The 15438-nt window shown below is 39.3% G+C and overlaps 1 long non-coding RNA gene across 4 annotated transcripts in view; it reads right to left on the bottom strand.

The window, feature by feature from the left end:
• Positions 1-15438, bottom strand: part of LOC309398191 — a 188813-nt gene that overhangs the window by 171227 nt on the left and 2148 nt on the right. Inside the window, exon 2 of one of the 4 annotated variants that reach the window (XR_014176364.1) lies at positions 4566-4656. The exons of the other annotated variants lie outside the window; for them this stretch is intronic. This is a non-coding gene — a long non-coding RNA (uncharacterized lncRNA). The remainder of the gene's footprint in view (positions 1-4565; positions 4657-15438) is intronic. 4 annotated transcript variants of the gene reach the window in all.

The raw sequence follows: 15438 nt of genomic DNA, 5'->3' as shown, positions 1-15438 counted from the left end.
TGACAACGACTGCACAGACTTATTTCCTCATCTGTTTTTGCTCCAGCAACTGCTTTCTCAGCATTTTAAGTGATTCAAGCCAAGAATGGCACAGCAGGAAGCGATGAAGTCATAAGAGATTTTAGCCACTCATCTTTGTTTATTGATTAACATCAGTATAATTAAAGGCATCTATTTAGAGTAAGAAACTTGAGCCCTGGCTCGGAGATGTCTGTATCAGAGGAATGATTATTCAGCACACTGGAAATGGAGGAGGAGGAGGAGGAGGGACTCTAATGCACAAACATAAAAACTGCTTTCTCTTTGCTTTCAACTCCAGTTGAAAGAAAGACAGAAAGACAGAAAGACAGACAGACAGACAGAAAGAAAGAAAGAAAGAAAGAAAGAAAGAAAGAAAGAAAGAAAGAAAGAAAGAAAGAAAGAAAGAAAGAAAGAAACTTTCTTTGACCTATGACGAAAGCAATGGCAAGCTAGATCTGTTGCCAAGAAAACTGGAAGGAAGTCTGATTTTTTTTAGAGAAAATAACAGAGATGGCAAAAAAAAATGCATCTGAAAATAAGATTATTTATAATTTTGGATAACGTATTATATTTTCAAACTCAAAAGAAATCAAAAGATATATCCTATTGCTGTTAGTACAATCTTGCCTGCTTCTATCAACTTAAGAGTTCACTATGAAAAGATTACCGAGAAGCAATTTCCTACAATTAATAACTTTATTTTGGATTTGCTATCGTATTCAATGAGAAAGAAAGAGGGAAAGAGGAAAGAAAGAAAGAAAGAAAGGAAGGAAGGAAGGAAGGAAGGAAGGAAGGAAGGAAGGAAGGAAGGAAGGAGAGAAAGGGAGAGGAAAAAATAGAGAAAAACAGAAATGAGAGGGAGGGGGAGAGAAGAGAGAGAGAGAGACCCTATTCCCACAGAATACACTGAGCCTTGAAACCTGGGTAGGCATGCCTGGGGGGGGGATGTCATGTGACTGGGTGGGAGTGATGTTGAGTTGGCCACACACCACAGGTTTCATGGCTCCTGGTGTTTTCTTTTCTGTGGGAAACGGATCCAAATGGTCCTTTGAGTGTTTAAGATTGCCGACCCCTCTTCTAGAGCATACTGTATACATCAGCTGTTTTGCTTTCCTGATGATTAAAAGAATCTGAAGTAGATTAATATGCATATAATCAATAGAGAGCCATATATGAGGAGATATTAATTTTTTTTAAAAAAATGATTTCAGTGAAGTACAGCCTTAGTATTGCATATCTTAAGAGATCCCGAATTATATGCAAAGATGAACAAATAAATAGATGGTTTGTCACCTTTAATGACTCCAGTTGGGTCAGCCATCATTAAATCTCCTTTGGGACAATCTTTTGACTTGTTTCTGTGTTTTACCCCAAAGAAGCAACTCAACTCAATCTGATGTTTCCTCTCCCTTCACCATAAGTAATGATACACAAAGGTTCATTAGTGCCCAGTACTTTGTTGAATTAATTGACAATGCCTTTTTCATGATTCAGGACCATATTATTCAAATAAATACTTTCCCCTGTAATACAATATTGATCTTAAGAAACCTCTGCCAAGCAATGATTTATGCTTCATCAACTAACTGAGTAAATTGACTGGTTTTTTTTTTAACAATGGATATATGTAACTAGCAGGGTTCATTCCTGGGACAGGTTATTTTTAACGTATTTAGGAATGGATCTGAAATTGGGTAGGACTAGTGGAGTAGCCACATTTGCCGATGATACAAAGTAATTCAGAGTATTATAAAACAACCAGGGTCTGTGAAGAGGTCCAAAGGGATCTTTGCATCAACATGGCAGATGTCATTCAATGTGAGGGACAGTGAGGCACACAGATTTCAAACATGCTAGCTACTCATCAGTGGTGGGATACGACCAGTACGCCCCGGTACGGGCATACCGGTGCCTGCTGGGAGCACTAGGTACCATTCCGGTACGGTGCTCTGGAGGATCCACCCACCTGCCCGACCTGCATTTGAGCAGATCGGGCTTACGCACAAGCCCATGAAGTGTACAGCACCTGCGTGATGATCCGCCGAGCAGCTGGAGCATCGCAGGCAGTAAGTACGCCTGTACGGGTTGCAATGGGATCTGGAACCCACCACTGCTACTCATACAATTTAACGGAATCAAAGCTGCTAGTAACAAACAAGGAAAGAGATCTTGGAGCAAAAGTAATAGCAATAGCAGTTAGACTTATATACCATATTGCCCGTAACAATCTGGATCCTTATTTTACCCACCTTGGGAGGATGGAAGGCTGAGCCAGTGAGACTGGTGGATTAGCCTGTTTTCTAACCACTGTACCACCGTAGCTCGCAATGGTAATGATAAAGAGTTTAATGTAAGTGTTGACAATGCATCCATTGTTTTTTTAAAGGGGGGAGGGGCAGGAAGCTAGCAGAAAATTAGGTATGACAAGAGTGCATTGAAAAATGAGATGCTAATATAATAATGCCCATATATGAATCAATAATAATGCAATCACGTCTCACATATTGTGTGTAGTTCTGATGACCACACCCCACAAAGGAAAAAGTGGAGCTAGAGAAAGTTCAGGGGAGGGCAACTAAAATGTTGAAGCAGCTAAGCACCTTCCTTATTAGGAAAGTTATGATCCTTAGGGGTTTTTAGTCTAGAAAGGAAGTGAACAAGGAGGAACATGATTGTGTTGTACAAAATTATGCATGGTATGGATAAAGTAGGCAAGAAGTAGCTACGTTCTCATTCCCCAAATACTAGAACCAGAGGTCACCAAATAGCATTGAATGCTGGAAGAAATCAGCACAGACAAAATAAAAGTAATTTTTTACACATCTAAACAAACTTTGGAGTTCATTACCAAGCAGTCTGGTCCTAGTCATCAACAGCAATAGAAGTCTTAGACTTATATATTGCTTCATAGAGCTTTATAGCCCTCTCTAAGCAATTTACAGAGTCAGCCTATTGCCCCCAACAATCTGGGTCTTCATTTTACTGACCTCGAAAAGATGGAAGGCTGAGTCAGTCTTGAGCCAGTCAGGATCAAACTGCTGGCAGTCGGCAGTTAGCTTGCAATACTGTATTCTAACCATTGCAACACCAGGCCATCAGCTTTGCTAGATTCCAAAAAGGGTCAGACCAGTTCACGGAGGTCATGGAGATCAATGGCTATTAGCCTTGATAGCCATGTGACTACCTATGAAGGCCATCTCCTGGGAGGCAAGTGGACTTTGTTGTGTGGTTGGCTTACCGCTGTCATAACAGACTGCTGAACTGGATGGGTCCGAGGTCTGATTGGGTTGGGCACTACTTATTATTTATTTTATTTATTAATTCTCAATGCTGCCCATCTCCTCTACACAGCAACTCTGGACTTACGTTCTTAACTCCAGTTGATGTATATTGGATAAGATTGGTTGGGCACCAGGACCTTTCAACTCCTAACCACCACAAATATGACAATCTTGGTATTAGAGGTTCTGTATGTATTGTATTAAATACTTGTTTGACTTTCAGCATGGCAGCTGGAAACTAAACAAATGAGACTTGTGCATTCTCGCAACTTGCCATTCGTGTTTCACCTGAGGGAAGAAATATTGTAGCAGGTGCCACCGATATACGGTATGTACACAGATCTCGCTTTCTCTCTTCCCCACCTCCAGTTTTTTTTTTCTTTTGTCATATTCTGCACACTGTAAGGATTTCAAACATCAGAAAGTGCTTGAAAGTCGGCAGGTTTTAAAGTATAATACCAAATTGTTATACGCTGTTATTTTAAAAGGGAAACGGCACCAGGGGGAATCTACGGTAGACTTTGAGGGTTTTTTTTCCTTTGAAAATACAACAAAATGATAAATTAACAAGGGGTAAGATCTTAAAATCCATAGGTGCACATGAATCAGATACTTCCATTGAAGTAAGTGGGATATAGAGTCCTTGTTGATCTTTAAGAAAAATTAAGCAGGGTCAGGACTGATCAATACTTAAAGGGGCAGCACTAAGAATTCCTTGACCTGCAGAAGACACATCTATGGCAATTCTCAGTCATCCAGATCATGGTTGCCCCAAAGGTGTTTTTTCAAGAGGCAACTGGACTTTTTTTTCTTGAAGATGTTTTGCTTATCATCCAATAAGTTTCTTCTGAAAGAGGACTGAAGAGGCTTCTTGGATACAAAGTGAAATGTCTTCAAGGAAAAACAAAGAAAGTCCAGTTACCTGTTTAAAAAAGCACCTTTGAGACATTTCAAAAAACAAAGGCAAATCTACTGACGAAGGAGAATATTTGTAGCTCAGGATTGAAATGAGAGGTCCTTGGTGTTTTCTGAGCTTGGCTGGTTTCTTGCAAATGTTTCATTAATGAAACTAGGTAGTGCCACGAATGCTGGTGGTAACGCTGATGATGGGTTTTGGTAATGAAACATCTGCTAGAACAAACAAGCTCAGAAGGCACCAAGGACCCCTCAAAGGCAAATATCTGAGCATGAGATGGATGATACCTAAATTTGATAACATAAAAAACCACTTCTATATTGTTGCCAAGAAGACAAACGGCTCACCTCAAAGAGGACTCAACCTTAATTTTATTTATCCTGCAATTCTCACTGGCATTTATTCAAGAGCGATAGAGGCATTCCATGCTTGGATACACTGAAACGCAAGAACTTCTTTCATAAACTTAACAACCTTCCGTTGTGGTGTTTGATACATTAAAATTGTGCTTGCAAATCCTAGTCTACTGCAATATAGGAAAGTATCTCTATATTTATCCACATCTCTGTATAAAATCCTAAGCTATTTTAAGGATAAGCACATCAGTAAAAACCAATCCACACATTTAGAACTTTGCAAAGTTATTGTAGATGCTCTCCAAAATACAATATATTGCAAACAACCATTTAACTATCTATTTAACTATTAATAAACAGAAGTTGCTGATGCTCCAACACTGGGAGGTTTTAAGAAGACAATGAACAGCAATTTGCCAGAATGGTATAGTAAGAGGTTGGACTAGAAGATCTCTAAGGTCCCTTTTAGCTCTGTTATTCTGTAGTTGCCCTGTCTTGCAGAATGATTACTACTATGTCAGCCATAGCATTATCTCTGGGGGGTGGGGAGAGAATGAATATTCCTGATTTTATACAAAGCCGCAGCTTTCCATCATTTTTGTCCTCTTAAAAAATTCTATGTAGGCTCAGAGCTTTCTTAGAAAATGGAGATGAGGCTGGTGATAGATGTTTTGTACTGAGCCCAAGGAAAAAAATATCTAAATTAAAATACTGGAGCAATAATATTTGATGAAACCAAGTTATACATTTGAAAGAAAAATGTTGTCCTGATCTGATAATCTTTGAAGAAATTCCAATTGGCTTGGATTTTTTTGCCTCAGGGGAGAAAACCCACATTCATCAATTGCTGCAGCCCACCTACTGGTTATTTATAAATATCAATTGCCATTATGAACATATAGATCTATTTCTTAGAATGAGATAATGGAAGTTGAGAACAGATCAATAAGTGTATTAGCACCAATGGTCTCCCTACGTACTTTTATTTGTCAAATATGACATCATCAGGCTGCAGAGAAGACAAGATAATAGCACTCATTTAGGTTTACACACAGGTTATTACAGTAAATATAGGTCCAGCTACCATCTTAAGAACCTTTAAGCCATGTGCCTCTTGGCTATAACTATCAAACAGTGATTAGGAAAGCCAACTAAGAGAATCAGTTCACACTCAAGTATTAGGCCAATAAATGAAAAATGTAAGGACATGCTGAGAAGAGATAGTGCTAAAGTTATGAATCTGTAATATCACTTTAAATATAGAATAAAATATCTGGCTCATGTTTCTTACCCTAGTCTAATCCAAATATAGAGGATCGCTTATATATCAGTGAGAGAGGCATGTGGGTTTATTTATTTTTAAGAAAGCAAAAGTGAGTTTATTGGTATTCATATTTGCGTGCTTACAAATTTACAGAATAACAAGCGTTGGAAGGGATCTCGGAGGTCTTCTAGTCCATCCCCCTGCTCATGCAGGAGATCCTATACAGACAGGTGTCTGTCCAGTCTTTTCTTAAAAAACCTCCAGTGATGGAACACCCATAACTTCTTGAAGACAAAGCTGTTCCATGGGTTAATTGTTCTCACTTTTAGAATATTTCTCGTTAATTCCAGGTTGCTTCTCTCCTTTGGTTAGTTTCCATCCTTTGCTTCTTCTCCTGCCCTCTGGTGCTTTGGAGAAGGGGTTGACCCCCTCTTCTTTCTGGCAGACCCTCAACTACTGGACTAGTGCTATTAGTAATGCTTTTCTCCTTGGTTAGTTTCCATCCATTGTTTCTTGTCTAGCCTTTTGGTCCTTTAGTAAACAGCTTTATCTTTCCCCTCTTATCCTGGTGCCAAGAAAGCTCAGAATATCCCAAAAACAAATTCTAAAGTACATTGAAAATGTGGTTTTAAAAAACCAAAGCAGAAGTCTCTTCTGTAGGAGAGAAGAAGAAGAAGAAGGAGAAGGAGAAGGAGAAGGAGAAGGAGAAGGAGGAGAAGAAGAAGAAGAAGAAGAAGAAGAAGAAGAAGAAGAAGAAGAAGAAGAAGAAGAAGAAGAAGAAGAAGAAGAAGAAGAAGAAGAAGAAGCAGTAGCAGTAGTAGTAGTAGTAGCAGCAGCAGCAGCAGCAGCAGCAGCAGCAGCAGCAGCAGCAGCAGCAGCAGCAGTAGTAGTAGTAGTATCAGCAGCCGCAGCTTGTTCCAGGAGATGAGAAAAGAATATACAGTATGTCTGAAATCCCTATCAGCCTGACAATAAATTCCCTGCTTTCTCCCACTGCTGATCTTATGAAGCAATGGAAACTACAGCCTCTCCCTCTTTTCATACCAGCTGCCACTCTTAATGACAGGCATTTAGCTGGTGCCATATAGGGCCGCTCAACATTACATGGAAAACAGATTTAAGGTGGCAAGAGAAATTATCTTTCAAAACCATTTTGTCTGAAGGTACGATGGGTCAGTGGATGGCAAAAATCCATCTTCCTTTAAAATAAGCCATGTTGTAATCCTGTCCATAAACTCAGCAGACTGGAAAAATGAAAGGTTGCATATCTATCTCTCTATTTGTCTTCAACCGCACCAAGTTATCATCTGCTTTCATAAGAAAGAGAGAGAGAGATACAGCCCCTCCCCCCAGGAGATTATGCACCACTTGTAAAGGCTGACAGCAGGTGAAATACCAGATGGGGTGAAAATACTGAATAATAAATAAACCTCTTTTTAGAAACGGTAGTAGGGAAATATTAAATGTTGATATGGATAACAAGGTGGTTCTCCAATCCACCCCCTACTCCAGACTTTTCCAAATGCATCCCAGCTTCCCCAAAGGAACACGTTAGACTTCAGTTTTCAGAAAATCAAGTTTGTGAAGAAAGCGGCATTTCTAAAAATGTTTTCTTTGCTTGCTTGGTGACAAAGGCAAAAGCTTGCCACAATGCTCAGATATGGGAGATTCCATTCCATACCCTACAATAGTGATGGGTTGCAGGCGGTACACCCCAGTACGGGTGTACCGGTGCCTACCAGGAGCACCGGGTACCATTCCGGTAGGGTGCTCCAGAGGGCCCACCCGCCTGCCCACCATCCCTACCTGTATTTGAGCTCTTTGGTGCTTCTGCACACACGCAGGGAGCGTACGGCGCCTGCACGATGCTCCGCCAAGCAGCTGGAGCATCACGGAGGCATTGTGGAGCATTGCAGGAAGTAAGGACACATGCATGCACCGTGCATGTGTGTGTACATGCTGCATGCGTTCATGTGGTGGACGCCGGGCCCCATTGCACCGTACCGGTTGCACCGAGATCCGGAACCCACCACTGCCCTACAATGATCATCTCTGCATTTGCGGAACAGCAGAGGTAGAAGCCCTAGCTCACATCCTATTGGATTGTTGCTTGTATAAGGGGGTGAGAGACAAGTACCTTGGTCCATACATCAAACGAAGGACCCATTGGGATCCCCGTATCAAAACAACTCACCTTATGTGCATCCAGAACTGGAAAATAACATTTAACACAGCACACTATTTAAGCAAAATGGTTCAGTTGAGATCGGCATATGTGGGACTGATTAGGGTAGATCGCAGGGGAGACACCAAAATATAATTTTATGTCAATTGAATCTATTTTACATATTCATGTATTAAATTATATTGCATCTTATCCTACAACTATTGCATTTGACCTTACTCTTATTTTAAATTGCTTGTAGAAGATTTTATTGGCAATATGTCACCGAAGAGCTCTGATTTTTAAAAAAATAAAAAATGCCCAGTTAAAAACCATCAGGTGCTCTGCCCTATATACTATGGAAGTTCCTAAGGTACCAAGAAAGAATCAATTGATGCCCTGTTAAATGCTTCGGCCAAGGTGAAAAGTTTGCAGCTTGTAATATCCCAAAGAAAACACTGATTTTACATATAGATGTCTGTCATGAGGAAATACAATCTGACGTCATTGCAGATTGCACTTCCTTCCAGAGCACAGCTTCTTCTTGCAAAGATGAAGTTGTCTGCCATTGAAACATTACCAGTCAAGGACATTAATTGCAGGGAGATACATTAAATTAAAGAACTAACATTGAAGGCCAGGAAGAGAAGAAGGGGTGGGGGTGGGTGGTATGTGGTGGTATGCAGGGAATAAACAATTTTATCCCATAAATAATGAGTTTTGAAAAGAGCCCGGTTGGAAAGATTAATTTGCAAAGAACCACTTTCTAACGAGATTCAAGCTCCAAGCATGTAGCATGAAACTGGTGCTTGAAAGACAAATTCACCCCCAGGGCTCAGTTGAGCTGATGCCACTAGAGCATTTCTCAAAGGAAAGCAGAAATGCAGATGGCAGAGCAATCTTACTGTTTTCTTGGAGCTGCTTGATTTTAAAGGTTCTTCCCAAAATCCCCAATATCTTCATGACAAGAGGTGCAGATATATTTTTGGCATTCAAACCTCTTCCAAATTTTTATTCAAATATATTTAAACCCTTTCTTTTAGAAGTTAAGTCTTATGTTTTTGTTGTTGTTGGTTGTGAAGTTGTGTCCAACCCATCATAACCCCATGGACAACGTTCCTCCAGGCCTTCCTGTCCTCTACCATCCTCTGGAGTCCATCTAAGCTCACACCGATTGCTTCGGTGACTCCATCCATCCACCTCATTCTCTGTCGTCCCCTTCTTCTTTTGCCCTCAATCTTTCCCAGCATGAGGCTCTTCTCCAGGGAGTCCTTTCTTCTCATTCGGTGGCCAAAGTATTTCAGTTTCAAGCTAAGAAACCTTCTAATTATTAGCATGTCTCATCAGGAGACTGAAATCAAGATTCTCCCACCCCCACCCCCATCTCACAAAGTCCTAATGGTTGCAGGATCTGGATATGGCCAGTCTAGAGGAAAGGAGGACTAGGGGTGACTGACAGGATACCAGTGTTTCAATCCTTGAGGGGCTGATACAAATAAGAGCGGATCAACCTATTTTCCAAAGCACCAGAAGGAAAGACAAGAAGCAATGAATGGAAACTAACCAGGGAGAGAAGCAACTTAGAACAAAGGAGAAATTTCCTGACAGTGAGAACAATTAACCAGTGGAACAGCTTGCCTCCAGAAGTTGTAGGTGGATGCTTTTATGAAGAGAATGGACAGCTACTTGGCATAGGTTCTCCTGCTTGAGCAGGGGTTGGACTATAAGACCTCTAAGGCCCCTTCTAACTCTGCTATTTCGTTTAAGAAGAGACTGGACAGCCACTTGTCTGTTATTCTATTAAATACTCTGAATTTTTCTTCACAACTTTTGAGTGAAGAGCCACACTGAAGAAACCTATAGTTTGAAGAATAATCATGGCCTAATTTATGTATTAGTCCAAGGAAAAGGAATAATGCTACTGTCTTAATAAATACAATCAAACACAATTCTTTTCTATTTCAAGCAAAAGGTACTTTTGTTAGAGATTATTACTAAGGGGACTTTTTTTCATTTATGGGAAAAAAATCATTTTTCACAGCACTGAGAGTTCAGGAATTAAATCCCTGATAATAAAATATACCAGAAGCAGGATAGAAATGGATGTGAAAATAAAATGCCAGCAATTTTGGCTCCATATTTCTCAAGGTAAACTGTCTGCTGTCTTGTAGATACCTTATTGGAAAACTCACTAAAATCTTCAGAAAAAAACCCTGAGTTATTTGGCATTAACTTGTCATACAATAATTGTCCTATTAAATCTAAATTAAACCATTGACTTGCACACTTCATTTAAAATATGAACACAGCAATTAAAGAGGACAGGGGAAAATATCCTATCAGTAAGAGCATCCTATCAAAATCAGTTTTATTGTTATGAGAAATCAATCGGTACGCTTAGAAGCAATCACTGGCATATTTAACAGGTAAGTTGTTCACTGGTTTAACATTTAATTGTTAAATATATTTCAGGGTGTTTTAATAGCACCCGAAGATGAATCCACTCAAAGAGCATCTGAAGATGAGTCACAAGGTGAGTCTTTCATAGTCATGAAAGAGGCAGCATAAACATAATTTGAATACATAAGATTTATATAATATGTATATAACAATGTTAAGTGTAATGAGGAAATCGCAGTTCAAAGAGAATTGTTTTTTCAGTATCTAATGTCTTTTTCAGAGCAGAGGGCTAAAGATGTATAAACTTTTATGCATCCATTCCATGCCTTTTTCATTTATGTTTGATCATATATCTCCATTCTGTCTAATTTCTGCTATTAAAAATTTTGCGCAAAGATTTTCAATACAGATTCCTTGGACAAAATGCTCTCTATCCCACTTGACCTTGTATGCAATTCAGTTTCAATTATACAAAGTATGTCCTCATACATTTGTTTCTGAATGAGACTGCTGAATATATACCTTTATCTATCGTATCTATCATCTATCTTATCTATCTTTTCTAGCCATCCATCCCTTTTAGGTGATGGAGGGATATACATTTGTAAAATACATAATACATAGCAAATACATTGCCAGTAACAGTACTAATTGCTGATTATTGAATCAGCATTATTTAAGTAAATTATTTATTTATTAAGGATTTAAGAAAGCTACAGAAATAAGGAGGATCTTTCCTGAAAAGATAAATATTTTCTTTTTCTCTCTCTTACTTCGCATTAGTCTGTGTAAGTTATTATCTTCTGATTTAAATCATTTAATTGTAGATAAAGATATAGATACAACAGAGAAATATTTCAGATAAAGGAATGAAAAAGGGATGGAATATAGGGGAAAACTGTAAAAAAAAAAAACCTGCCAATTCCAAATTCAACAAATTGAAGGCACGCACCAAGGTTTGATCAATAAGTTATAGCCAGAAATTCTGGAACTGAAGTTAAATGGACCCTGGAAAATATTGCTAACAAGAAAGCTGCAGGAGTTGATGGAATACCAGCAGAAGTGGCACAAGGACAGTTTTCTTCAGCACATGAATGCACAATGTTGTCCTCAGCCCAGCATCAACCCACTGTGAAGGTGACATAATCTTTTCTTGCTGTACATCAAAAGTAATATTTTTCTGGTTTCTACTGTGCAGTGAGATCTGCCTGCTGTCTTTCATTCCATTGCAGGTCATTGGTCTTTATTCTCTACAACCATGTTATCAAGATCTCTTTGGCCTCCTCCAAAGAGACCTTCTGATGGGGGACCAGCGAACCAAGGTGCATTTTTTTTACAAGTTTGCCAGTAGTCTAGTGGAATGGAGTATTAGTCCCCTAATTCCATGGATCAGTGAAAAGAGGGACTTTTCTTAATAGCGCTTAGCAATAGCACTTAGACTTATATACTGCTTCACAGTACTTTACAGCCCTCTTTAAGGGGTTTACAGAGTCAGCCTATTGCCCCCAAAAGGCTGAGTCCTCATTTTACCCACCTTGGAAGGGTGGAAAGCTGAGTCAACCTTGAGCCTGGTGAGATTTGAACTGTCAAATTGCAGGCAGCTGGCAGTCAGGAGAAATAGCCTGCAGTGCTGCACTCTAACCACTGCGTCACTGTGGCTCACATTTTAGCTAAGTCAATTTGATAGGAATATTGCCCGTTGCTTCCTTCTAACTCAGGTGACAGAAAATTAACATGTTTTCTTCTCATAGGTATATCAGTCAAGTGCTCCATTTTAAGAAGAGAGTGAACAGCTACTTGTCTGAAATGGTATAAGGTCTCCTGCCTGAGCAGTGGATTGGACCAAGTCTGTAATTCTATTCTGTCCTAAGAATGAGGGAAAGTCAAAGAAAGAAGTTCCTACTCAAGATCTATTGATGGTAGCCACGTCTCTTCAAAGACCTACCCAAGCAAAGAAAAGTGATTGGCACTTGCTTTCCCAGCATGGATGGAAACAGCAAAGAAGCAGAGACACCACCAATGGAGAGCCATTGTAAATGCTGTCCAGGATACTTGTCTATCATCTTTGCCAGTACGGAAAAAAAAAAGAATTTACTTTAAAAACATTTCTCTAAGCTGGACCCATTTCCAATGAGATTCAGCACCGTAGATCAAAAGTTTCACGCAATTGCACAAAAGAATCCCACGTTCTGTGTTAAAATATTAAAGAACAGATCCATCACAGAGACACAAAGATTTTTTTTTGTTGTTCGTTGCGAAGTCATGCCTTACCCATCACAACATAGAGTCAAAATCATAGTTTTCCCAGCCACAAAGTAAGTCTATAAAAGATAGACCATTTATAAGGTAAATAAAATAAAAGTGATGTCTTTGAATTATGATGAAATAACTGAAAATGCCTTGGACTGACAAATAATTGAATACTGTATGTGCATTTTTAAGTATCCTGGACTCCCGGTTACTGCCTGGACAAATCCAGGCACTTTTCATGGCAACATTTTTGGAAGGGGTTAGCCATTACATTCTTCCTTGGGCTGAAAAAGACAGACAGGCTTTAAGTCACCGACCTAGGAGGATGGAAGACAGGACTTAAATTTAATTTCCTGTGTCTATGGAGATTCTCAGTGATCCAGATCATGGTTATCCCAAAGTCCTTTTTTTTCCAAAAGGTTTTTAAGAAGCTTCTTGGCTGAGAAGTAAAATGATTTCAAAGAAAAATAAATCCAAGAAAGTCCAGTTGCCTTTTGTTAAAAAGAACCTTTGGGATAAGAGCCTCCTGGCTTCTCTCTTTATGCATTTAACCACGCCTTCAAAATAGCTCTCTCATTCAATACTAGATGAAGTACACCACGTTACTAATTGGAAACACTAATCATAAAGCTGAAACTGGGATATTTTGGACACACAATCTGATGCTTGGAAAAATAAATGGGAATAAGGAAGGGAGGGAGGAAGGGAGGAAGGAAGGAAGGAAGGAAGGAAGGAAGGAAGGAAGGAAGGAAGGAAGGAAGGAATAGAGAGAGAGAAAGAGAGAGAGAGAGAGAGAGAGGAAAGAGAGAAAAAGGGAGAGAGGGAAAGAAAGAAAGAAAGAAAGAGAGAGAGGAAGATAGGAAGAGAGAGAGGGAGAGAAGGAGGAAGAGAGAGAAAAGGGGAGAGAGGGAAAGAAAGAAAGAAAGAAAGAGAGAGAGAGAAAAAGAAGAAAGAGAGAGAGAGAGAGAGATTGTTATGGATAACACAAGGAAGAGACTTAAATTCAGAGAAACAGAGCCATAGAATTTTGCAGAAATGTTGCCTGTTGAATCACAAAGAGTTGGAAGTGACAGAATTACCGAACAACGTAATAGCAAGAGAGGAAGCATGCCGGGAACACATGTCCTGCTTTTGAGCCTTCCAGTGACATATGGTTGCCCACGGTGGGAAGCAGGACAAGTTAGGACTTTGGTCTAATGTAGCATGCCTCTTAAGAGGAACTTGCTCCTCCCTTCCTCTCTCCCTCCCTCCTTCCAACAATTGCTTTACACATACATCCAATTCTAGCTATGAGACTAGAGAAGCATTTGTATCCAAACACTTAACTTGTATATTTCTTTCATTAAAAAAAAAAAATCCCACACAATTCTGTGCACACACACACACACACATAAAAGTGTAAATGTCAGAAGTTCTCACATTTTTTTTTAAAAAAAGAAAAGAATGAAAGCAACAATTCTCATGAATGGTTTCCTCATTCCTCTATCAGCATTGTGGGAGTGAGGGCCTCAATTAAACAGGCTGGCAATCCAGGCTTTCAGACTTGCAAGATTGGCATCAACCCCCCCCCCCCAGTTTTATATTTGAGGTGGGTAACCAGATAAATGGAAATAATACACAATAACGTCAACAGATACAAGTAGAAGTCTTCTTGGATTATTCTTGATTTGCTGAGATTGCAAAGTTAAGAGGAACAGTTCTTCATTTGCATTAACGTTAAGAGGGGAAAAGTGAGCAGGAATAGAGAAAAAAAAGGGGAGGAATATTATAAATTCTATTTATATAATAAAGCACTACACAGAGCAAACAAAGAGTACAGTCACCATGTATTTTAATGCTCAACTAGACAGATAGTCCTCAATTTACAACCACCATTGAGCCCAAAATTTATGTTAAGTGAGAAATTTATTAAGTGAGAAATTTGTTCAGTTTTGCCCCATTATATGACTTTTATGACTTTTCTTGCGACCTTTGTTAAACGAATCACTGCAGTTGTTAAATTAGTAACACGGTTGTTAAGTGAATCTGGTTTCCTCATTGATTTTGCTTCTCAGAGGGTCACAAAAGGGGATCACATGACTCTGGGACACTGCACCTGTCATAAGTGTGAGTCAGTTGTCAAGCCAAATGCTTAGTTTAATGACCAAAATTAAAGCAGCCTTGAAAAAAAAATATGACAGGATTATTTTTTCACACTTATGACAATTGCAGCATCACCATGGTTATACGATCAAAATGTGAATCCTTGGCAACTGACTCATATCTGTGATGGTTGTAACAGTGGCCTCAAAGGACATAAAATGGGACAAAACTCACTTGATAGTCTCTCTTAGCAATGAAAATTTTGGATTTAATTGTAGTTGTATATTGAGCACTACCTTTATCCTTAATCATCTAGGTCATGAACTGAAGAAGCTTCTTGGATGAGAAGCAGGAGGTTTTCATGGAAGGACACTTTTGATTCCTAGCAATGGAAGAATTGGTTGCAGAAGTTGGTGGAGTTGGGGGAAATGGCAAAACCGACAACTTTGATTAAAAAACACAAGTACTTTTGTTTCCACATGGAAACTGCTTCTGAACTTCATGTCTGATGTGGAAAAGAACATTAACTTTGACTTTGGGTTTTACAGATTAGACTGATAGGTCTTCACAGAAATGGCTTGTTCATATTATTATGAAAAAAGCTGTGATCTGATGTTAATGCCTTATTTTACCGTAACGGAGTTAGAAGTCAATGCTTCTTTTTCTCCCCCCCCCCCTTATCTTTCCTCACTTCACTGCCCCAT

This window comes from Natrix helvetica (genome assembly GCF_964273705.1).
Source record: "Natrix helvetica genome assembly, chromosome: 12".
Taxonomy (NCBI): Eukaryota; Metazoa; Chordata; class Lepidosauria; order Squamata; family Natricidae; genus Natrix; species Natrix helvetica.
This window is presented reverse-complemented; position numbering and strand designations above follow the sequence as displayed.